The sequence below is a fragment of the Anoplophora glabripennis genome, unplaced genomic scaffold (genome assembly GCF_000390285.2).
Source record: "Anoplophora glabripennis isolate ALB-LARVAE unplaced genomic scaffold, Agla_2.0 scaffold347, whole genome shotgun sequence".
NCBI classification, from domain to species: Eukaryota; Metazoa; Arthropoda; class Insecta; order Coleoptera; family Cerambycidae; genus Anoplophora; species Anoplophora glabripennis.
The window spans coordinates 388,098-413,868 of NW_019416440.1; the positions used below are offsets into that span (position 1 = coordinate 388,098).

Below are 25,771 nucleotides of genomic sequence, written 5' to 3' on the forward strand. Positions count from 1 at the left end.
ATATTTTTTGACGCTAGAGGGCTAGTTTTGTAGGTCTGTTGAAGACGAAAAAAAAAATATACTTTACCGTCCCCTCGTGGAAATGAATGGAAAAAAGTTCTGTAAACAATCTTCCCCCCCATTTTCATGAAAGTGGAAACTAATGTGTTATTGTACATAATATTTATCATCTATAGTGATAAATACAGCTTGCCGAAACAAAAAGTCGCGTCCAACTCTATATTTCTTGGCCTACTATGTGTATATAAAACAAAAGCAATTTTTCTAAAAAAAAAAACTAAAATGGGTACAAAAGGAAATATTTTGTCGTTATAAATATTATAGCCCAAGAATGTAATTAAAATGGGAGTAAATAATAGTGTCGAATTTCTTTCTGTCAGATTACTAATAAACAAATAGGTCATCACTTTTTACTCTATTTGAATATTTGTCTATTTGTTAAGATTTTATAGAAAAAATGATTTTCTTTGAATTAATAGAGTAAAAAATCCGTTTTAAATATAGTTATTTATGTAATTTGTAAATCTTTAGTAGAATTATCATCGGTAATAATTATTATGTTCTCAGTTTGACCTTCACCTAAAAGCGTCTATGGGATTTTTGTTTTGTTGAACATATGATTCTGAAATTGTGTCGCTCTTCCATCCTCCATGACGTTTTAAATTTTCCTTACTGCCGCCTGCGTTGGCGGAGAGTGGCAGACGTGCGACGAAAACAATGTCCCATATAAAGTGATGATTCTGGCAAATGAGATAGTTGGCAATTTTACTTGGTACACTTCCAGAAGTATGGATTCTAACTGGAAGGACTGTGCGTTAACCATTTCTTGTCCTGTGGCGTCTGCTTAAGATGCAGAGCTAAATATTTGGTAAATAATTCTACAGATTTTATTTTTCCTACAAACTTTGAAGTGATCACAAACATTCGAGGCCTGTTAGTCTTTGTTTTAGTTACATGAACAACCAGAATTGTTATATCAACGTTTTCTTTTGCTTAAAAGGTTGCTTCCACCATGGAATAATACGACCATATTGAAAAGAGAATTTTAGTAACTCGGAAAAATATGCCAGTAAAACATTTTCATTAAATTTTTTAATTGTGTTGCGACAGGTCGATTTTTACAGTAAAATAAAGTGTTTTTTTACTTCCGGAAATCGCTATGGCAATGGAAGGCTCTATTGGCGGTTGGCGATAAAAGTCATTATTTGATTCGTTTGTTTAATTTACCCAGAACAGCTGAAAAAACAAAAATGCTATTTAACTTCTGAAAATTCTGAAAAATTTGACGTTACGAAGGATTTGGCCGATTCTGTCAAGTCAGTTTTCGTTGGTATCTCTGAAACTAAACACGATGCTGCCAAACCGAGATCATTTCCCACTTCCGAACTCGATTTACTCTTTTATGATGACCGGAAAAAGAAATTTCAAGCGAATCCGTTTTGTTTAAATTTTAAACAACGATAAATTTTCGATATCATTGGGAAATAATTCGCGCAATGGGAAAACTCGCAACAATGTGTCATTTAAAGTGTTGCGAAGAACAGCAAGCGCTCCTAGCAGACGATTTCAACTATGCAAACGTAAATAGAGGTTGCTTATATTGCAAGGAAGTTGATAAATGCTGTTAGTGTACACAAAAATTGCTGAACTTATAAAACACCGCCAGTAGAGGATTTCTAGTTTGTAATATTTCCAGTGGTTGAAATGGCATAAACAGTTACATATTTTGAGGAAACGCGAATATAATAACACAGGATGGAATCTTATTTAGCAATGAAATGAATTGAAATAGCGGTTTACACAAATATACAACATTTTTCTGAAGAAAAATATCCAAGACAACAGTTTATTAAGCCACAAAAAGGAATTAAAGAAAGGGGTTTACAAATTGTAAAAAAAATAAATGCAAGTTATTATCGTTCATAAAAATGCTGAAAAGCAGTGGCCTAAAGGCAGACCCTTGCGGAATGCAGTGAAATAACATCATAACATACGTAATTCTAAATAGTTTCTTGTTTGCACGTAGACACAGTCTTGTAAATCACCAGACTGTGCGACGTGCTCGAATAAAACGACGGAATAAAAAGTAGGTGATTTCATTATTCCGGCGTTAACGAACAAATAGATTTCTGTGTGCGGTAGAGAGCGCTGGAATTCGTTCTACGACGGCGGCTGATTAGATAAGCCGCGGCTGGCTGCGACTATTTCAGAAACAAAACGCTATGTAAATCCACTGGGCAATAATTGTGGCGTCCTTGCTCGGTGCTAAGTGTTGCCGATGACATGTCCAGCAATTATTTTCAATGGTACCCATTATCGACGATGCCGATTCGTTTCTGTCTTTGGCCGAAGCCAACTGCTCGACGATTATTTGTGTCAACTGGCTTACGTAACTCGGGAGGTTATAGACAAAAGACGAACGACTCCAAATAAGAATTCAAATTAGACGATTTATTACACTCGATGTGTTACAACTCAGGAGTAGATAATTGATACCAATAATTTAAACATTAGGTACTTATCTTGCAAGTGACTAATAAAGAGCTTCAAATATCAGTGGATATGTTACTCTTTTTTTTTTTCTGTTGAAGAGTTCTGCAGTGATAATTACAAATAAAATTTCCTACACCTTTCGAGATGGCAAGTGCCACGTCAGCTACTTATCACACAAATTGTCGAAATCATGAAATCGCTGACCATTTTCCAATGTTAAATAATAAAACGAAAAAAAGTACTTAAAAAAACAGATTTACTCGGTTTATATAGGGTGCAATTGACGTCATATTTATACGGAAGCTACCTTTGATCCTCATAAAGTTATGAACATAGGCGCAGAAGGCCACCATTTATGAGATACAGGCCGTTGAAATTAACAAAAGTAAAACAATTTTTTTAAATATCTGGAAAACGGGTTTATCAAATTTATCCAAATTTGATACACATTTATTTTCAAATATTTCCCCTAGTTTTGTTTGCACATAGTCCAAATTCAAAGACCAGTGACGGAGAAACAAGGATGTCGTTTTCTTATTTAAAGTAAAACTTCTACGCCACTGAATTAATTGGTAATATGAATACACTTTATAATGGTCTGAAACATTCCGGATGAAAAAACATTATTTTATTTTTATCAAAAAGTGAATAGTTTACGAGTTATGAGACATATTATTCAAGTACACAAAGCGTTGAAATCGGGAAAAATAAAACAAATTTGGGTGGTCCAGATTTTAATAGACAAACTTCGGAAAAGTTTTAAATAACAAAAATTAACATCACCTTAAAAATACGAATATTTTTTAGGAACATGTTTTCCACACATTCTTTTTACAGTAAATAAAAAAAATGTATTTAATAGTGACAATTAATATAGGTACCTTATGCAACAATAAAAAAAGGTACCAGTTAAATTCGCTTTTCGTCAAACAAATATTTAAATATGTGCAGCAAGTATTTTACTTCGTTTTAACTGTTTAAATGTAATTAAATATTTAGTATTTTCATTCAATAAGCGCCTTATTAATATTAACTCCAAAGAAGACTGTAATTCGCTAAATATAAATACGTGATTTAATTGACTAATAAATTTTATTTCTCCCAATTAAATTCTTTCCTCAGTGTACAATGCCATGGTTACAAATCTGATATATTTAATCGAACGTCAAGCGCGCCTCAGGGTTCTATACTTGGCCCACTGTTTTTTTTTTTGTTTTAATTAATAATATCGCGAATAGTTTTACTGTCCACTTTTTGGTCTAGGCTGATGATTTGAAAATCTGGTGTCGACTAAATTTAGACCTAGTAATTTGTTTATAGTTTCTCTTTCTCGCACCAATATTTTACAATTCTCCTTTTGTAAAAATTAAGAGAACATAGTTCATGTCTTCTATTTGTTTTTTCATTCCCTTTTTCGTTTCTCAATATATTTTTCATCAGAAAAGTTCCAGTGACGTCTGGAATTTGGACGACAGAATTTTTTCCTAACCTCAAAAAATAGCTCAAAATCAGAGGAAATGTCGATTTTTTGTCAAAATTAAAGAACACAGTCATATATTTTTCTCTAAAATGCATCCTTGAGGTGTTATAAGCATTTTAACAATGTTCAAAATTGGCTAAAAATGGCTGTCCTTAATAAAAGGTTTTTATCTTGACCCTACTGACATGTCTGTGTATTTTAATTTCAAAATCTTAACTATTTTAACAAAAAATCGAGATTTCCACTGGTTTTGAGCTGTTTTTTGAGGTTAGGGAAAAATTCTACGTAATGGAGCATATTTGGTGGCGCCAGCGGATAAATATACGTGGGGTATTATATTCCGTTAAAAAGTATGTACATATATGAATTTTTTTTGTGCCTGTGTTTATATTTCTTTAATATAATTGACTGTTTTCTTTTGTTCTTTTTTTTATTACTGTCCCACTTTATTTCGTTTTATTATCGTTTTTATTCATTGATAACTAATTTTTTTTAGTACCAATTTGTAGTTGTTTGTATTTTTTGTTTTTGTCTTTTTTTTTAATTTTATTGCTCTGTACATGTTTTTTTATATTGCAACGTATTTATTCATCCTAAAATTAGGTTCCCTTTTCGTTGGATGAATTAAACAAATAATTAAATAAATGAATAATTTGTCGCAGTTACCTGCGATGGTGCAAATATGTTGAACTTTATTCGCTTCAAAGTACAATAAACCAATCCAAATATAATCACGTGATGACACTAGCTTAATGAATCATATCAAGGCGAGTTGGCTATGCAGATGTCCCTCTTTCCTTCTGGTGTTGTTGGTAAGAAGACGACAAGCAACCAAGTCTCGCATGTTTGATAGAAGGGAAATTTTTTTATTAATAAATTGTCGCTTTTAGTTATTTTGTCTATACTGGTAAACAGTATTATGTTGCGAACGTTCTGCATATTTTTCATTAAGCAGACAAAGGAATGACCGCTCAAGTGTTCCTCCAAACGCCTTTGTTTCTCCTTAGAAGCAACGGGACCAATAGACAGATAAGCATTGAGCAATCCTAAAGACGGGTAACAATAAAAAAAATAAAATGTTCCTACGGTGTCACGTAGGCATCCGCTATCTGCTATCTGTGAAAAATATTGTTGCCATAAACCAGCACTTGACAATAGTCTATTTTAGGAATTCTTCAACGGAAAGAAAAAAATTCAAGGACCGCACCAAACAGATTATGTTCAATAAATGATAAGATACCATCAATCAAATGGTGGAACAAAGAGAAAATAGCTGGGCCGTTATCTAGGATTAATTTTGTGCAACGTGAAAAAACCAACATTGCTAAAGATATTTCTTAATATCTTAAAACGGGGCTCTTATCTTATCTTTCGTTCGATATACAAGAACCGGGAGATGGTGGCGATTAGAGAGCGCTCTGAATTATTTTTAAACACCTCGTGATTACAAGAATGGGCAATAAAGTGACGCGGAAAATAAATACGGCTTCGACTGAGACACAGAATGGGGAAAAGCGATTCGATTTGTTTGCCAGAATCCCTAAAACACACTGCTACAGAAACTAGTTTTATTTCGAGTACACCATAATGAAGTGTTGTCCAACTTTTTAACTACTTACATTAAAAAATGGAAATAGGTTACTAGTCCAGTCATTGAAGGCGAAAATAAAGTAAAAGCTTTCAATTTTTTCGGATAGCATGGATTTTCCTGAAAATTTGCAGACAAGCTCATCTGACCCCCACTTCAAAAGTTATATTGTCTAGATATTGTGTGCTTTTTTCCATTTGGGGGTGGAAACCACTTGTACGAAAAAAAATGCGAAAATCGCAGATTTACGTATTTTAAAGATTCAATTCAACCCTTAAAAAGTAACCTTCCATGGCCAAAAAAATAGTTATTCATTAGAAAGCTTACGATTCATTACAAAGTTGCAACCCTTAAAAACCATCCCTTATAATAAAATAAACAAAAAAATATTGAAAGCATGAGATGTTTTAATGATATGCATATGTTGAATTATAAAATTTTTATTGGTTTTCAAATGATCTATGATATATTGCAACTTTTCAGCCTCCTAAAAAACCCTTATGGAAGATCTACCCCTCATAAAAACCTTACCCCTTATAGAAAAATTTCCTAAAAATTATATGAGTATGATTATATAATTATTATTTTTTTAATTTTATTCAATTTATTCTTAATATTTTTTTTATTAAATTTATGTACCTATATCAAATAAAAAAAATTATATACATTATAAATGGATACGTGTGGGTATGTATATTATTAAAATACTTACTCAAATCAGTTCATAAGTGCTCCAAAATACACAAAGATGATGGTAATTTACCAGCACCGAATATTTTACCGAAAAAATGCGATTCATTTTTTTACCATAACTTTTGTAATTTTAAAGTTATAAATTTACTCAAAAAACCATTTTGTAGGGAATTTAAAGCACTTCAAGTTCCGTGATTTGCAGTTTTTTTGAGCTCTTTGTTTTTTAGATTTGTAAGCTAAAAGGATTCAGGAAATGCAGTCTTGCACACATAAAAAGGTATCTTTAATAATAAACTACAAATTTCTTTAAAAGCAATTGTTTCTTATGAAGAAATATTTATTTAATTTGATCATATATCTTTATTTCAGTATTACTCATGTATTTGGAACAATTCTATTTTATGTTTAGAAAATGTATTAGAATCAAAGATACATCCTAAATTTAAACATATAATATAATGTATTAAAACATAGTAAATTATAATGTAAAACAAATCAATTTCTTTAAAACAATCATGTTTTAAGGTTGCATCTACATTTTGGTTATTTTAATTTAAATGAACTTATTTAAAACAAATAAATCATAAGTCCAAATTAAAACACTTATTTTATCAAAGGAATAATAGTATTTATTGACATAAAACTATCATATCGTTAAATTTTCAGATAAACTGCATTTAAAGATGTGGTATAGTTGATTTTAGTATATTGTTTTAATTCAAAACTATCATATTTTTAAAACTACGGCGAAAAGCGTGGATTAACTTTCAGCGACAGCCAAAGGCATTTAGACTTTTAACTTCTACCACATGCTCGTCTCGTATGTGTTTTATAATTTGCAGTGTAGTGTGAGTGTGTATGGTGTATAGTCTGTGGTGTACTGTACTGTGTAGTACATCGTAGGAGTGTGTAATGTAGTCTTAGATCAGAACAAGACTACTAAGAACATTTAACTGCTTCTGATTATGGTGTTAAGGAAAATTGCATTTTCATTGAACTGGATGACTTTCACATATATAAAAATATTAGTTGTGATTTAATGCATAACCTTTTCGAATGAATCCATCGTTATAAAATGGCGAAAATTATTAACAATTTATTAACTAATAACTATTTTACATTAAGCTACATTACTAAATGCTCGAATTAAGTATAACTCTTATATGTATAAATAAAAACATTCCTCCAAACATTAAGTATGCATGAACAAATTAGAAACGGTTATATTACTGTCATCTTCATGCTTTCCTTAGTTTTAAATTTTCATTTAATTATTAGAGATTTAGTTCCAGAAAATGATAAAACATGGATACTATACTTAATTTTATTAGAAATAACCGAAATGTTATTTTTGTCTATCTTTAATGATGAATCCATTGATTTTTTAAAATGTCTTATTGAAGACCATCACCTAATGTGTTTAAAACTATTTAAAGAAAATTTAAAGCCTAAATTTAATTTTTTGCTTCACTACCCAAATATAATAAAGAAAATTGGACCTGTAATACATGTTAGCTCCATTAGATACGAAGTAAAACATAAAGATTTAAAATATTTAGCTACCCTTATTACATGTAGAAAAAATGTACATTTTTCACTTTGTATGCGGACGCAGCTTAAATTATCGTATAGAATTTTATCACAAAAGGACTAATAGACACGTTTGAACATGGACCAATTCAAAATTTAATAAAAGGAGACGTTATCCTTCCATCTAATTCAGAAATTTCATCTTCAAGTTTTTGCGTGCCATGGTTAAAAATTAATGGTATTTTTTACAAAATCAAGTCTTGTGTTTTATTAGGTATCCTAATCCTTCTTTCGGTATAATAGAAAACATCATTATTAATGAAGACAACAATACAATAATTTGTTTTCATTTCTATTTATTAATTACCTTAAATTATGATTTGCATCATAGTGCTTATTCTGTGAAGATCTCTGAAAATTTTGTAACGGTAGACATTAAAACTTTAGGAACAGTTAAACCTACCGTATTTCACACTGTCTCGGAAAAATTATTTATATTTTTGTGAATGTTATTTTATACATAAACAGCTAAGGAACATTAATTCTTAAAATTATTTCTTATATTTGTAATGTTTTGTGTATACGTTTATTTAAGAAAAAATACATTCCATTCAAACATACTCATACTTTTATTTTAACCTTACCCTATCTTTCCTAAAAAAGTTCCAAATTTTTATTCCAAAGAACTATTTTATTTAATTCAGGAAAGTTATAGTCTCATATCAAATAAAACCATTTATTTATATTTAAAAAACAATAATTTTCTTTCAAACATATATTTTGTTTTGTTAGAACAAATGTAATGTTATATTAATTTTATAGTATTTTTAAAATAAAATTACAAATGTTTTCTCTAAACCAATGAAAAATTTGAGTCAACAATATGTACTACATTATTTCAATACATAAATATTTTTCATGTGAAGCGTTTATTATTTAATTGAAATAAATATTTTAAAGAAATAATATTCTTTGTTCAAATACATGTTTGCATTGCGGATATGGGAAGATATTATTTGTTTAGTTTAAATTTTACTGCATTGAATTAAACAATTATTTTTATGTGTGTGGAGCTTAGGTTTGAGCTTCTAACGGTCATAAAAATTTAAAAAAAAGCAAATTGTTACGTAAGAAAAAACCTACAATTTCTTATTCTATCATTTTTTTATAACTGTTAGTTTGTGAAATATTTTGAAAAAAAGGCGATTTTTTAAAAAATTTAAAAATTTTATTCAAAAGTAAATGATTTTTTTTTAAATTTAGGCTTCTAAAATCGTTCAAATTCCCAGAATCTACTGTTAATACATAAATAGAATAATTGCAGAAGGAAATACGTTTAATTTTTGTTTCCGTCAAGTCATTAATTATTTTAATACCGATTTCAAGACAATCATTTTATTTTGATTGTAACCTCTATTAGTTTTCATGTTAACGACTTCTACCACCTTTAATTTTTCCGCTACAGAACGTTGAACGTTTCGATTATAGCTGTCTTCGAAATTGACTTCAACTTGTGGGAGTCATAATTCGGGTTCTATACCATCTACAAAAATAAAAAAAAATCTCTGCTATTTAATTACCTTCATTTTTGCTTATGATCATTTTTTGATAAAACTTGTTGTTTTTGAGATATTCGCGAAAAATTGCTCAAAAACATGCACTTTTGGGCTAAAACGAACATGTTTAGGCGCAAATAACTCAAAAAGTACTGACTGTACAAAAAATTCTTATAGAACATTTTTTACTTAGAATTCGTCCCTCTAGCGAATCGTGAGGTTATTTTTAATGGGGTGGCATCCACCCCTAGAGTAAAAGCACACATCGGCACTATATAACTTTTGTTTCTTGGGCTATTCTCTAGCTACAGTTCAAATTTCACGTCAATTCGGTCCATCCGAAAAAATTGGTAGCCAAAATGCTTCAGCAACTGGATTATACACATTTTCTCCTTTTTCAATTTAAATCTGGTGTCAAATACAGCAGTTTTTATAAAATAAATTTTGACAAGACATAAATAAAGCTAATAACTAGAACCTACCATCAGTATGGCAACAGACAAGAGATTTCAAATTAAAATAAGAAAGAAACTAAAAATATAAAAAAACATGTACTTAAAAAAAATAATATCTCTATTTTCTTTGCAGTTGGATGAAATTATCTCATTAAATATGAATGTCAAAGAAATTCTCAGTCCAATAAAAGCTATTAATATAGTAAAAATATAGATTAATTTTGATAACGTCCTTAAATAGCCACTGATTTGTCTGATTCTAATTTTCTGATGTCATTTAAGATATACTTAATAAACTGATTCATTCGGTACCGCCTTATCAGTTCACATTTTTATAGTAATTATAATTAAAGCAAGTAAATTTAAAAAAAAAATCCAGAAATATAATTCGATAGACAATTGAACACTTTACACGAAAATAGTGCCCGTTTGACAAAATTAGCAGTGGCGTAGAAAATATTTTTAAAAAAGGGTCACGTTGACCCCGTCTCTACGACACTGCTGCTCACAAAATTTTGAGCAGTACATCAAACATTGGTCTTAAGGTGCTAACTACGCATAGCAAATTTGAAATAGAAATGTTCAGGCATTTTGGAATTATTGCAGACAATGTTTAATTGACTACACCCTAGAAATCTGTCAGCGATTTTTTTAATCACCCTGTACATTTTTTGGTTTGGGCAGTGCTTTATAATTTTTTTTGAAAAAAAATAGATAAAGAAAAAGAAGGATAGAAAGTTTCAATTCATAAATGGGTGGGTGGATAAAATGATGGATCCAGAACTCTGCAACACGAATTATGCCATGAAAATGGCGTTTTTAATCTAATTTTCTGTTTTTGAATGAAATTGGACCAGCTTGTCTGACTCTATGATGATAAATTGGAATTAAACGAGTGAAAAATCATACGTCTAGTGAGCTGGTAGAATAATTTGATTTTTTATAACTTTCGTCTATCGTAAATGACGTTTTTTATGAATTTTAACCTGTTTTTTGAATTTTCCCGAAAACTCAGACCCGTTGGGCCAAATCTGAAGACAGATTCGGATTCAGCGGAAACAAATACATGGAAATACATGGGTCTGAATACCAGATCCGATACTTTTTTTTCGTGGGGCTATTTAACGATTTCATTCTTTTAATTTACAAAAAATGCACAATATTAATTTCTATGGCATACATTTATTTACATAATAACATCACGCAGTCCAATGTCCCTTTTCGCACGCATACAACTCCTAAAGTTATTGTTTATGCAAATTATTCACCGAAGTGTGTGAAGGTTCACGCGAAATGACCAGTTCTTCAGATAAAGCGAAACGTAAAGTCGATTGTTTGAAATATGTATTAACAATCGGTTTGAAGGTTGCTTTTTATTATTTAAAAACGATAACAGGTAAACAAAATGTAATATCCGAGATAATTCTTCTGAGCGGTGTTGCTTTTTCACGTTCCTAGTAACAGCAATAAATGCGAATGTTAAATATGTTTTGAGATTAGATTAGCATTGATGAAACTAGTCCTTAAGAAACTTATAGGCTGCTTAAAATATCAAAACAGTATAGATGTGTTAACGTGTTTTCTTTTCTGACACAAAGTACTTTGTATCAAAATTGCCCTTTGGAAACTTATTGAAACAATTTCTTTCAAAGAATTTAGTACAGTTGGAAGAAAAACAATTGAACATCTAATCTACATATGTTTTTTACGAGATGAAACCCTAGTAGGTGGGTGTCAAATTAAAACAGTTAAGAGTCGATGATATCTGACACTTTTAGGCGAGCGGTTCGCCCCTAAAAAGATGCTTCTAAATGAAGGTAACCGACTAAATTTTTAAAACAAAAACCTACAGCATAAAACCTTTTTTATTTTGTTGTGTATTTTTCTGATAATTTACATATATTTTTTTATATTTTTCGGCGTGGTCAGGCAATTGTTATAAACAATAAAACAAAAATTCTAAAAATGCTTCGTTTCCGAGATATTTACAATTTAATGTGAAAAAAGTGACGAAATCGACAAACTTTCGGAATTTTTTCTCAAAAACTACTGAACAGATTTTAATTCTAAAAAAAAAGTCAATCAAGGTATAGGTCAATTATTTTATTGAAGGTCTAAAGCCAGTAAAAAAAACAGTACAAATAGTGAAATTGTAACTCTAGATCCATTAACACATGGATCGGAAATCGAAAATGGTTGTTTGGATGATTATTTCGAAGGAGAAACTGCGTTAGATATGCTTCAAAAATATTTTTGTTCATGTAGTGGAAAATGTTCTACGAAAAATTGTAACTGTTTGTCATCGAACCTGGAATGCTGTGCAGTCTGTGCGTGCTCAGATGAATGTCAAAATGTTCCATCCGAAATTGACGATGAAACACTTATTTCAACTCAAGAACTTGTCAAAAATAACGAAAAACTTATTATTTAAAAATTAAATAAAAAAGAAATGAATATACTTTTATTCCTCTTAATATTTTTGTAAAATAAAAATAAAATAATTATCATATACGAGTACAATAAATTATCCAATAACTTTTTTACTTTTCGAGACCGCTAGGTCAATTATTATTAGGTTAATTTTACGATTAAAAAGCTTATTTAGTTTAGTTTTGGTATAACTTTCAAGTCAATTTTATCCATTTATAAAACCAAAAATCGAATATTTAAATTTTACTAATTACTTGCAAAAACCTTACTCCGGCTACAAAACCAAACAAAATGATCTTTTGAACATTTGTACTGTTAACATATATCGATTTAAAAAAATCATAATAATGTTTATTGTAAATAATAATCTAATCCAAGATATTGTAAAAAGAAAATTTTAATTAGAAGTGTTATCATAATTTTCTTTAAAATACTTTTTTTACTAGTTTTAGACCTTCAATAAAATGATTGACTCATACCAAAAAAATATATCTTAAAGTAGACAATCTGCCGATTATTATGATTATTTTAGAATTAAAATCTGTTCAGTAGTTTTTGAGAAAAAAAATTCCGAAAGTTTGTCGATTTCGTCACTTTTTTCACATTAAATTGTAAATATCTTGGAAACGAAGCATTTTTCGAATTTTTGTCAAAGAACAAAAACTGTTTATTTTGGTCCATTTTACAAAATGGGTGAGTATTTTTTTTTACAACTTTTTTGTTTATAACAATTGACTGACCACGCCGAAAAATATAAAAAAAAATATGTAAATTATCAGAAAAATACACCTTTAAAATAACAAAGGTTTCATGCTGTAGGTTTTTGTTTTAAAAATTTAGTCGGTTCATGCCTTTTATTTAGGGGTGAACCGCTCGCCTATTTTCATGGCCTCCTAGCGTCACAATGATCAATGTACTCGAATCGAATTACGTTTTGGATCTTCAGCTACTTTTTCTTCAATGATTTATATTTCTTTCGTCAAAATATTTGCATTTGCTTAACAACTTCTCACAAATTGCCGAGTAAGTACATAAACCGTCATTTATAAAGTTGTTAATTGTTTGCATAGGACAGTAAATCCGTTTTATGGCTTAATAATTATCTGTTACGACATTAATAAACAATTAATATTTTTATTTTTCCTTTCACTTTACCGGCGAAGAGTAGCGGCTTTGATTAGAGAGACTGCATGAAGTTACAAAGACAGTAACGGAAGCATGTACATCAGTTTTATCATGGCCCATTAGAAATTTCCATGAATTCCTAACACTACTTTCATGTTTTCTTCATAAACATCAAAATAACACCATAGAACAGACAGATGACAGCACTTAACTACAAACAAGAGAGAAATGAAGAAAATACCCTGGTTTTATTACGAAGTTGTACTCTTTGAACACTCAGTACATTATGAGGTCGTCCAAACTTCTCGAATGAAGTTTCCTTTCAAAGGCGTATATCTGCGTTTCCATAACAAAGCCTGCTCTTGTCGTTTCATCGAACGGTTTTGTGATTTATTTTTTATCACGTTATTGCCTTTGCTTTATCCCGATATTCCAGTTCTTGGAAGCACATCCAGTTTTTTCGGTTCCCCAGAACACTCTTCGATTTATATTTCAGAGAACGGGGTGTTATCCTCATAACTATGACACGTCCAACTATTTGTTTGTTCAAATCGGAAAAATAGGAAGTTCCCACGCTAAAAATATTCAGTGAGATCGGAACAGCATAAATCAAGTCGATTGTGGAATGTGAGAATACACCAATGTTCGTATCTCGGAAAATAAATGTGATACTGGCAAGCCGACAATATTATTAAGTTACCGCACTAAAGGTAATACATTTTTTTGTGGAAAATAGCTCTTATTGATGATTTCAACTGTGATACACAAAACAATAATAATTTTTTACAAAGCATTTTGTTCACAAAAAATCTTAAGAGAAAAACCAGAAGTTTTAGTTTAGCCGCCGAATATTCTCAACATTTTCTCCCAGGCCAACTCAAGGGCACGCATTCCGAAAATACTGTCGGATTTTGCGTAGATGGATTATCTCCAGGTAGGCTAAGCAAATAAAATTTTTACTAGAAAAAAGTCCTATCCGCGAGATTATAGAAAAATTGTCTAAAGGAACATAATACAAGACATCTCTCATCTCGTGAGCCAAAAACTTTTATTACCTAACTTTTCTGTTTAAACAAATATAGGTGAGTAAAATAGTTTGTTCACTTTGCAGGGAAAATCATCAATTTTAGCGAAAAGTGACTCTGAGACAGCTTGTAGAGAATAAAATTATCTACAAAATGAGACTTGTTAAATTAAAATCGGTTAATAAGCAAAAAAGTTATTGCAAAAAACAAGAAAAGTGCCCATTTTTTAATTTGTTTATAACTATCGCATTTATTGTTAAAATTTTATAAAACCTATGACAAGGTGAGGGTTTTGTCATACTTTAAAAGTGTGCCAAAAGTGGGCGCTGTAAGTGCAATAGTTTTCGCACAATTCAATTTGTTTATAACGGAGGCTCCAAAAGTTATGAACTTTAAGCCCCTGTACAGGCGTTAATTTTCCACCAAACATGATTCTGAAAGCGTCACTGTAATCTTAAAGACGTAATTAAGCGACCTATTAAAAAATATCACCGTGTTTTTGCTGGAAAAAAATACAATTTAAAAAAAAAGTACCTTCTACGACCAACAGGAGCCAAGATAAGATTTTTTTTGAAAATCGTAGCGCAATTTTTTATAAGCATTAAGACTTGAATTTTTCGCAAAATAAAGTTTACAACGTAAACTACGATCTCCCGTGAATTGCATTGAAAAATGTGGAAAATTAACGACTCACGGGCCCTTTAAAGAGAAGGTACTTGCTAGGTAAACTGTCCGGTGTGGTGATGGGGGAAGCTCGTCCAAGCGAGTCGCGCGCGCGAGAAAAGTGAAATCAAAAGTTCAAATTGATGCGTGCTGTAAATTTTGCAATATCTCGGCTTCTATTCATCGTAGAAACTTCTTTTTTTTTACTGGGGTAGTTCGACAAAAAAATAACAATGGGCACATTTACGAATTCGTAGAATAGCCCTGAACCCCAGAAAAAATACATCTTTTATATTCAATTTTTTTTAATTTACAAAAATGTCACAAAAATTATTGTTAAATGACATATTAATTAAAATTTCAATTTCGGAATTATTTTACTATTATTAAATAAATAAATGAAGCAATCGTTCATTTAAAAAATATTTTTTTTTTACATATTAAGCCAAAGTAAACTTATTTTTTCAATATTGTGTGTTATTTAATTACGATTTAAATGTAAAAATAAAGTAAAAATTCACAAATTATTTTCAAATTATTATTTATTGTTAAAAGATTTAAAAAAGAATAAAAAGCATTTGAATTTGTTGCAAAATTCTCAAAATTAAAAAATATTAATTAAAATAATGTGGTCGATAAAATTACAATTTTAACTTCTTGAAAGGCTGTGAATTTGATTCCATATCAATTTCTTCTTCTTTGCAACATAATCAAAATTAATTAAAAAAATATTAATCAACCATTTTCAATAATAGATATAAGTGATGAAATATAATACAATTTAAAATTTTTTCTATTTTTATGAGAAATAATAATTTGAAATTAATTTATGAATTTTCACTTTAATTTTACATTTAAATCGTAATTAAAAAATGAGTTTACTTTGGCTTAATATGTAAAAAAATTACTTTTTAAATGAACGATTGCTTCATTTATTTATTAATAGTAAAATAATTCCGAAATTGAAATTTTAATTAATATTTCATTTAACAATAATTTTTGTGACATTTTTGTAAATTAAAAAAAAATCAGTATAAGAGATGCATTTTTTCTGGGGTTCAGGGCTATTCTACGAATTCGTAAATATGCCCATTGTCCGTTATAAACAAATTGAATTATGGGAAAACTATTGCACCTACAGCGCCCACTTTTGGCACACTTTTAAAGTATGATAATACCCTCAACTTGTCATAGGTTTTATAAAATTTTAACAATAAATGCGATAGTTATAAACAAATTTAAAAATCGGGCACATTTCTTGTTTTTTTGCAATAACTTTTTTTGTCTATTAACCGATTTTAATTTAACAAGTCTCATTTTGTAGATAATTTAATTCCCTACAACCTGTTTGAGAGTCACTTTTCGCTAAAGTTGATGGTTTTCCCTGCAAAGTGAAAAAACTTTTTCCTCACTTATTTGTTTAAATAGAAAAGTTAGCTAATAAAATTTTTTGTCTCACGAGATGAGAGATGTCTTGTATTATGTGCCTTTGGACAATTTTACAATAATATCGCAGATAGGAATTTTTTCGAGTTTCTCTTTTATTTTCGCTAATTTTCCTGGTATAAGGGCGATAAAGCTGTGAAAGAGCTGCCAGTCGTGCCAAGTTCGCCAACCTTCCTCATTCTTTGCGCATTTGCAGCGACCGCACAGTCGGAATCCATCCACAAATAAATCGACTGAAAGGAAAGGAAATATGAACGTTGTGGCGATTTTGCGAATTTCTGCCAGAGCTGCGGATTGGCAAAGGTCAAATTTGGACAAATTAGGATACCAAAGGCGAGCTAACAACCTGGCAGGTCCTGTTCACCGCAGACGAGCGTGGGCAGTTGCCCAGCAGGTGGTATTGGCGTCTGGAAACGCATTTTAAACGATTTTTTACTAGAAAGGTGGGAAATGATTAATCTTAGTGTTCTGTCTTAGCGAAATGAAACGTAGGGGTGACGGGTAGCTGTTTAATAATTAACAACACTTATACAATGCATTAATTCCACAAATTGAACAAATTCTCCTGAGAAACGAAATATTTTGTATTGTCAGCCACTCACTGTACGTTTTCGAAGACCAAATTGAGCAATTTTTGGAAGGATTGTTGGAACTACAACCCGGTAACCTTACACTAAAATGTGGTTTTCTAAAGGAAATTGATTTTAGTACAAAATAAAAGGTACAGTTCCATTTTGGCGACATTCCAAAGATCGATAAAATCCAGAAAGAGCAATTGTCCAAACTAAGGCGGACTTCGTTGCAAGACCTCTGCGGCCCCACCAAGGACTGTGATCGAACGTCGACTCTGAGCCTTACAGTTCATGAACTAGAAACGAAACCTTACCAGTAGGTGTTAGATTTATTGTTATTTGCATTTCTGATGTTGTATAAAGCTCCTGAAAATTGTAAATTACATATATTCGTTTATTGTACGTAATATTTTTGTGAATAAATTACAAATTTTTGCAATTCGAAAGGTTGTTAAAAATGTTCAGAAATTTTTGCCGGCACTTGCGTCCACCAGTAAAGATCCCAAAGGATATAGCAAGCTCATGCGACTCGTAGGAGGCCTACACAAGCTCTATATTTCAGGTACTTGCAGGAGACCTTAAAATCAGTATTAGGCAAGGCAAAGTCTAAGACAGACACCAGAGTGTCGAAGTGTCTTCAAAAGTAGTGCAACTAGGCTCGGTTTAAAGCCTCCAGAAACAGTGTAGCCCAGTAAATGAAAAAAATAATGTACAAAAATTCGTTTCAGATTGAAACTAGGTAAGTATAGTCGTTAGTTTAGGCAAAAATAAATAATATTTCCCAAAAAGTATCGGTTTAAAACAACAAGATCATTGTTTAAACAATGATTACAATGTAAAAATTACCAAAAATGGAGTTTTTTCGCTGTGTTAAAAAGTGCTCTCCAAAAGGAGTTTTTCCTTTTGTTTATACTTACAGGTTTTCAAAAAATGTTTCATTTGAGACCTGCTAAATTAAAATCCATTAACTATTTAAATTTGCTATAAATAGAAGAAAAGAGCATAAATCGTCTCTAAACACTTCAGCGAATTGTATTTTGTTATTCTCATTAAAATAAACTTTAAACATAAAACATAATATATATTTCCTGGATTTTTTTATATAAAATTATTGTATTTTAAGAAAATTGTTTATTGGTACCATTGTGAATAATTATTCCTCGAAAAAATGCGAAAAAAAAATTATATACAAAATTAATAGTTTGTAACAATTAATCATTAATTACTGCAAAATGGACCGTGCGTTGTTATTATTTTCATGCGCTACCCCAGATTAAAAAAAAACGTTAAAATTGGTCCGCAATTACCGGAGAAATCGCAAAATTTTCGGGCAGTTCAGATTTGAAGTCTCGGAACGTTTCTGTCTTATTTTTTCCCCCACCACATTCCAGGTGTAAAAATTTATTCGAGGATGTTTTTTAAAGGGTTAAAAATTAATATAAAATGCATTTTTTCGATATCTTTAACCGTTATTATGAAGTTTAAGGGTTGATTGATTTATTTCCGAAATTTCAAGTCTTAATGTTTATAAATAAACAAGTTATGAATTTAAAAAAAAACGCTATCTCGGCTAAAAATGGTCCTAGAACAATTTTTTTTTAATTCGTGAAAAATTACCAGGACTACGAATATCAAGGCGGATTTAAAAATAGTCATTCTTCGCAAAGTTATTAACGAAAAACCATATAAAAAAATGACACTATTTGTTTATACGCCGTTTTGAGGAGGTTAGCGTATGAAATTACAATTTCCAATTGCATATCTTGAAAATATAAGTCAAGACGAAACAAATGAGCCCTCATAAGGCCCTTTATTATAACGCTAACAACCGCGTTTTTGCAATTGAAAAAAAAGCTATTTCTAATAAACAAATGCAAAAACTCGTAAACAAATAAATATTTTTTGACCAAATCTTCAGGGTTTCTTAAGGGTAACAAAATACAACTTTTACTGCAGTTTAGAGACGATTCTTTTCTTCTAATTATAGCAAATTCAAATTTCGCTGTTTTTTTTGCAATTATTTAAACAAATTGTTAATGGATTTTAATTTAGCGGGTCTCAAATGAAGCGTTTTTTGAAAACCTAAGTATAAACTAAAGCAAAAACTGTTGCATAGCGCTTTTTAATACAGCTAAAAAACTCTATTTTTGGTAATTTTTACATTATTTTGTTTTAAACCGATACTTTTCGGGAAATATTATTTCATTTTGCCTAAACTAACATTAAACCAAGTTTCAATCTGAAACGAATTACAATTTGATTTACATGTATTACAAATTTCATTTACTGAGCTAGTGCCTTTCCAAGGATGTATAAGCGTGAGAAAAAGGCAAAAATAAATTAGATTGTTGCCCACAGATAATTAAACTTGTCAAAGTTTTGAAAACAGCCACTAAAAATTTATCGCTGTCGTTCTATTATTATCTAATGTGAATTAAAATGCATTTTTTGTCAGTATTCTTAAAGATTTTTGCACTCATGAATATGAGTTCATTATTAAATTTTTCCAAAACTCGTATGTCTGACAATCCTTTTTATTTACAAAATAAGACCACTAGTTTCAGGATCTAAAGTTTGTACCCCATCTTTAGGGCGTCTTTTAAAAACAATTTTTTTTTTGTTGAAGTGAACATCCTTTAAAAATTCGGAATCCTTAAAAAGTGCCCTGAAGATGGTGTGCATTTTGTAGATCCTAAAACTAGTAGTCCAATTTTGTTAATAAAAAAGAATTGTGCAGATTTTTTGTTTTCTCTCGGAAAACTTAAATGGATTAGAGAATTGTTACTTCGGAAACTATAACAAAAAGTTCATTAAATTCACTTCTACGTCTGGCAAATCCGTTCCAAAAAGAACTCCTCTGACGCAACGAAAATTCCCAAAAGAACACAGTAGTCTTGCTCTTTGTACTTTACGTAACGAGCAGTGATAAACACTTCCATCAATTTGCAAAAGCGCGCAGTAATTCTCGGTACCCCTCGCGAAAACAACTGCGAAGAGCCAACTGCCAGTTCTCAAATAAAGACATGGCCTTCTACAGACGCCTTATCCGCGACAGCATGAATATGCAAGGATGGCCGCGATAAGTCTCGCAACACGTGTCGAACCGGAGCATGTGCCGGCTAACTAATAAAACAAAAGATCTCCGATGGCATCACGACAAAGAAACGCCAATTATCGACGATTACCTATCTAGCGGCCCGTGCCTCCGGACCGATCATGCCTATTTACATGCCGTGACACATTTTTCAGCCGGGTAAGGAATGTTTTCTCCGAACGCCGTTAAATGCTTCGATTGCCCGCTGAAAATTAAAGCCGTTTCGCGTAAATATCGTGTAGTATTACGGCTCGTTTGGCGTGGAAACGCAGCGTTTTAAAGATTTCCTGGAGGATGGTTAGTGGAATTGTTAGTCAGCGTCTACAGGGTGGGCCGTAAAAAGTGACAAGGAAATAAGTAGTTACTGGAAGCATTCAACTGAGACTTGTTGCACTTAATGTTTTCTGGCTCTCTTTTAGGCGCTGGTTTCGATGTCTACTCCCAGTGAAATACTTTCGAAGCTTCGAGGAGCTTGTGTAGGCTTTCTATGAGTGCATATTAATTTTGGGCAGCTTCTAGAAGCTTGCTGTATCCCTTGGCATCTTCTTCGTGAAAATATTTTTCATGTTTTTACTTATGTAAAATAGGTTTGTTGTTAAAATATGTATTTATAACAAACGGGGCATCAGGGTAGGGTAGACGTTCAATCACAGTATTTGATGGGTTCGCAGATGTCCTGTAAACTAAATAACTTATTTGAGACTTTTGTAGTAATAGAAACAGTTTAGCTCACTTGGACTTTTTTTCGCCACAGTTCTGAATCAGAACATTGTCGCTATACACTCACTCTAAAGGCACCTTTCCAAAAATTCAAAAGTTACGTAAAAATTTTAACTAGGTACTTCACTTTTACACAAATTTGTGAAAATTTTCATAAATTTTATAAACATTTACAACGGTTTTTATACACAAAAAATGTAAATTAATTGAATACATAACACATTACGTAGACTTATGTTGAATATATTGTTGTTTTATTTATACAAAAATAAATAATATACAAGTTATATAAATAAAAAATATAGCCAGTAAATAAAACTAATTACGTATTATGCAAATTATGAAAGTAGATACAACATGATGTGTATATAACTTAGTAATCAGAAAAATATACAGGATGTTCCGTTAGAAAAAACACGAATTTAGTTTATATCTCTGAAAGGTACTTTATTAATCTGCTCTCAAAAAACCATAAATTAAAAAATTAAATGACACCAGAACTTTGAACATGTTATTTACAATAACATTAATAGAAAAAAAACCAAAATGGCATTTAAGAAAATTGTTTCTACTTGGTTTAAGAATATTAAAAAATGAATGATGAAAAATGATGAAAAAACATAAAAAAAAAATTAAAAGGTAGCCAGCCAACTTATATATTTACATACAGGGTGATTCACAACTTATCCAAAGGATTTTTTTTTTACTCTATCGCCGTCACTGGTAAGTTGTTTACGCGCTCTTGTGTCATCGTATTTCTTAAGTAAGTAAGTCTTAATGCGCTTAAGACACAAAAAGTTTCTTTCTACCGAGATACTTGCAGAAACTGTTAAAACTAAACTAAAACGATTTGTATGTTTCCGAAAATGCCATTTTAAAATCCTTGTATAACATTTCTACCGTTTTTTGAACCTCTAAATTACGAAATTGTTCGTCTCTGTACAAAATATTAAGTTCATTTTTCAACCTATCTTTCAAAAACGTTTGGATACATTTGTAATAAACATTCAAACGATTTCGGAAAATTTGTTTGCATATTCGGGAAATTTTGGTAATCTACTAAAGCAAGAAAATTTAATTCATGTAAATTCCCAAAACGAGTACCTAATTGAAAAGAAATGCAATATACAATTTCGTAGTACAGTATTTTATAGCTCGAAAAGATTTCTAGTTCATTGCAACTTTTGCCTCGTTTACTTGGTAGTCCAGTAATATTTTTCGCATAATTAAAAATATTTTTTAATTTTTCTTCGTTCCATATAGCCATTGATAACAATTATCATACCAAGAAGATTGAAATTTTCCCGACCTCTTCTCTTTTCGTAAAAAATTGCCGTTATTTTTTACGTTGGCCGACTATTTAAAATTTGTTGTTTTTCTACTTCATTACGTCTTGAAAAAGGCGTTTCAAGTAGAGAAAAAACAATATCCTGAGTGGGATTAGTTATTACTAGGGCTGTCAGAAATGAGCCGCGCGACATAGGCGTACGCATTATTTATTAAAAAGCAACAAATTAAATTGCTACAATGCACCACCATAAACATCAACGGATAGGAATTAATTACGCAACATCCGCACGATAACAAAGGCAACAGTATACTAACGTGACGTGAACGTAAAAAGCATTCTGAAGCAACGGTTCACGCATGTCTCGGTTGACCCGCTTGGCACGCCATTGAATTGCGGCTCTCTCTGACAGCTTTAATTGAGTTGAGTATTTTTTGTGATTCGCTCGTGATCTCATAAGACACTTGATCTCGGCCAGCTAGATCTCGGAAAGCTGTCCAGTTGAGCTTTGAGATGTTTGGCTCGATTTTTGCACCAAAGTCCTTGATTTTGTAATTTTAACTAGTATGTAACAATGTCTCAATATGACAAAGTCATAATTGCCCTTTTTCTCGAACATCATCCGTACTAAAGCGTTAAGTAAACCTCGCCGCCAATCTAACAACTCGCTTAATTTGTTTAATTATTTACCCACCGCCCATGATAACTTTTCAGGCAACTCAATCCCAAGTTCCAAGAAACCGCTACTCGACGTTCTAGGGTTTCCCAAAACAACACACAGTCGCGCATTTTCATGTTACGCCCCGTAATTGGTTTACACAGTAAAATATTATCGAACGCGTTATTCTATTGTCTTTTCTGCCTCGTAATTCCAACGCTGACTCGATCTTTGTTTGTTGCAGAATCAAACGTTCGTTGGAGGATACAGAATTAAAGAGGTAAGTCACTGTTTATTTCCGCTGATCATAGGAGAGAAGATACAGCTTCCACACCGCGATATCTCTTCTACTTTCGACGCCCACGTCAATGATAAATGCATATCTGCCAAGGTTAGAACCTCAACCTGCCGCATGGCATTGAATTTAATAATTGCCGCAGCCTTACGTCCTGCAGACGGTTTAAAAAAATCCAGGCGTGTTTATATGAACAATGCACCAACAATTTTTTACGGTGGACGTAGGTACCGACTTGATTGTGTACTGTTCGGATGGTCAGTGCGCTGACTCATCATCGAATCATCATGGGTCACTTGATCCAATTTGGAATGACGTAGAAAACAACAACAAAACTTAGAAGTGTTCAAACGAAGTAGGCGATTTGAATTCTAAACAGTATTTGTTTCAGTTTAAGTGGCTACAGATCGTGCTGTTTCTAGGAAATGTCAATTATAAAGCGATATATACAGGGGGAACCAGAGCTGATAGTTTTTCGACTATACAGGGTGTAACTAAATAAGTGTAAAACATTTAAGGGGGTGATTCCTCATCGAAAAAAAGATAGGATCTTTCATATAAAGAAACTTCATTGGAGCATCCCTTGTTAAGATACAGCCCCTTAAAGGGGGTACATAAAATTTGTTTAACAATTTTTTTCACAAGCACTAAACAAGTTACAATATTGAAATTAACCTGACATTTTCTACTACCAAAAAGACACTTAGCCAGTAATTTATTTGGTTTACCCCATGGTAGTAAGGGGTGGAAAACGCAACCCCTAAAATTTATTTCCAACGTAATTTTTTGTCTTATTATTTTTTTACCATTTAAAAAATTATTTCCGATAGCCTGTTTCATTCTAAAAAAAAATGTCTCTTGAATTTTTTGCCCAAATTAAACCAGTTCGCAGTAAAAAATTATTTTACGAACAACTACAGAGATACATCGTCATAAATGCGGACTGGATTTACTGTTATTTTGTAGTTACTACCTGCATTAAATGATTAAAGGGGAATAATCAAAACTAATTTAATAATAACAAAACATACAACATGTAGAAATCATAGTAAATGTTCAATATGTCTACCTTCAGACATTACGCATGCGTCTAGACGTCGGCGCATTGAGCCACGTATTCGCTCAAATATTCCTGGAGTCTCTCTAATTACCCTGCACGCATCGATAATGCGGTTTCTTAAGTCCTCTACATCGCGAACAGGAGTACGATAAACCAAATGCTGCAAATGGCCCCAAGTAGACAAATCCAGAGGATTGAGATCCGGGGATCGAGCGGGCCAATTCTGTGGTCCTCCTCGACCTATCCACTGATTTGCATATGTTTCAGTTAAATGCTGACGTGCTACTTGACTAAAATGGGCGGGAGCCCCATCATGCATAAAAACCATATCCCTTCTGACGCCCAAAGGAACTTCCTCCAGCAGTACGGGGGGATGCACTTTTCTTAAAAATTGAACGTATGCCTCACCATTTAATCGAGGAGGTAGAAAATGAGGCCCAATTAAATAATCCCCAATAACTCCGACCCACACCTTAAGAGAAAACTGTTCTTGATGGTTAGTTTCGACAATAGCGTGATGGTTTTCATCAGCCCATATGTGGTAATTATGAAAATTAATAATCTTGTCCCGAGAAAAACTACATTCGTCTGTGAATTCGATCGTCTTCAGAAAGTCACGATTTCTTCTAATCATTTCCAGCATCCAATTGCAAAATTCAAGACGGTTCGGAAAGTCTCGCGGTAACAGTGCCTGTACTCGTTGCAGATGGTAAGGGTATAAGAGATGTTCCTTTAAAATTCGAAATACCGTCATATGATCAACATTTAGCTGGAAAGCAATCTTTCTAGTACTGGTAGTAGGTTGTTCTTCTATCAAATTAAGTACTGCTGCCTCAAGCTGTGGTGTTCTTACTTCTCGATGGCGACCACAATCCTGCGTTCTTTTGTTGAATGAACCATATTCACGTAATCGTTGATGAAGTCAGACAAATATTCTATGTGAAGGATGCTGCCGTTGAGGATACATTTCAGCATATCTTGTAGAAGCTTCTAACCCATTCCCCTGCGACAGACCGTAAACGTAATGCATATCAGCCATTTCCTCATTTGTGTATGCCATTTTAATAACAAGTGAATTATTAAAGTAACAAATTAAGAACAGAACAATACACAATTAGTATTACTTCAATTTCAAAAATTTACAAACTGACAGCTTGATTCCAATTTAATTGTCAGTATCGCTAATGGCGGCCTACTAGATAAATTAGTTTCGTATTTTCGTTTTATGGCGATATGTATCTTGTTCGTAAAATAATTTTTTGCTGCGAACTGGTTTAATTTGGGCAAAAAATTCAAGAGACATTTTTTTTTAGAATGAAACAGGCTATCGGAAATAAATTTTTAAATGGTAAAAAAATAATAAGACAAAAAATTACGTTGGAAATAAATTTTAGGGGTTGCGTTTTCCACCCCTTACAACCATGGGGTAAACCAAATAAATTACTGGCTAAGTGTCTTTTTGGTAGTAGAAAATGTCAGGTTAATTTCAATATTGTAACTTGTTTAGTGCTTGTGAAAAAAATTGTTAAACAAATTTTATGTACCCCCTTTAAGGGGCTGTATCTTAACAAGGGATGCTCCAATGAAGTTTCTTTATATG

General features: G+C 31.6%; 1 protein-coding gene across 1 annotated transcript in view; it reads left to right on the forward strand.

Moving 5' to 3' along the window:
- The window catches only part of LOC108908375 (zinc finger protein Xfin), a 149,285-nt gene that overhangs the window by 24,886 nt on the left and 98,628 nt on the right, over nt 1-25,771 (forward strand). Inside the window, exon 2 of the mRNA XM_018712406.2 lies at nt 23,061-23,096. The gene's annotated coding sequence lies outside the window, so the exon portion shown is untranslated. The remainder of the gene's footprint in view (nt 1-23,060; nt 23,097-25,771) is intronic.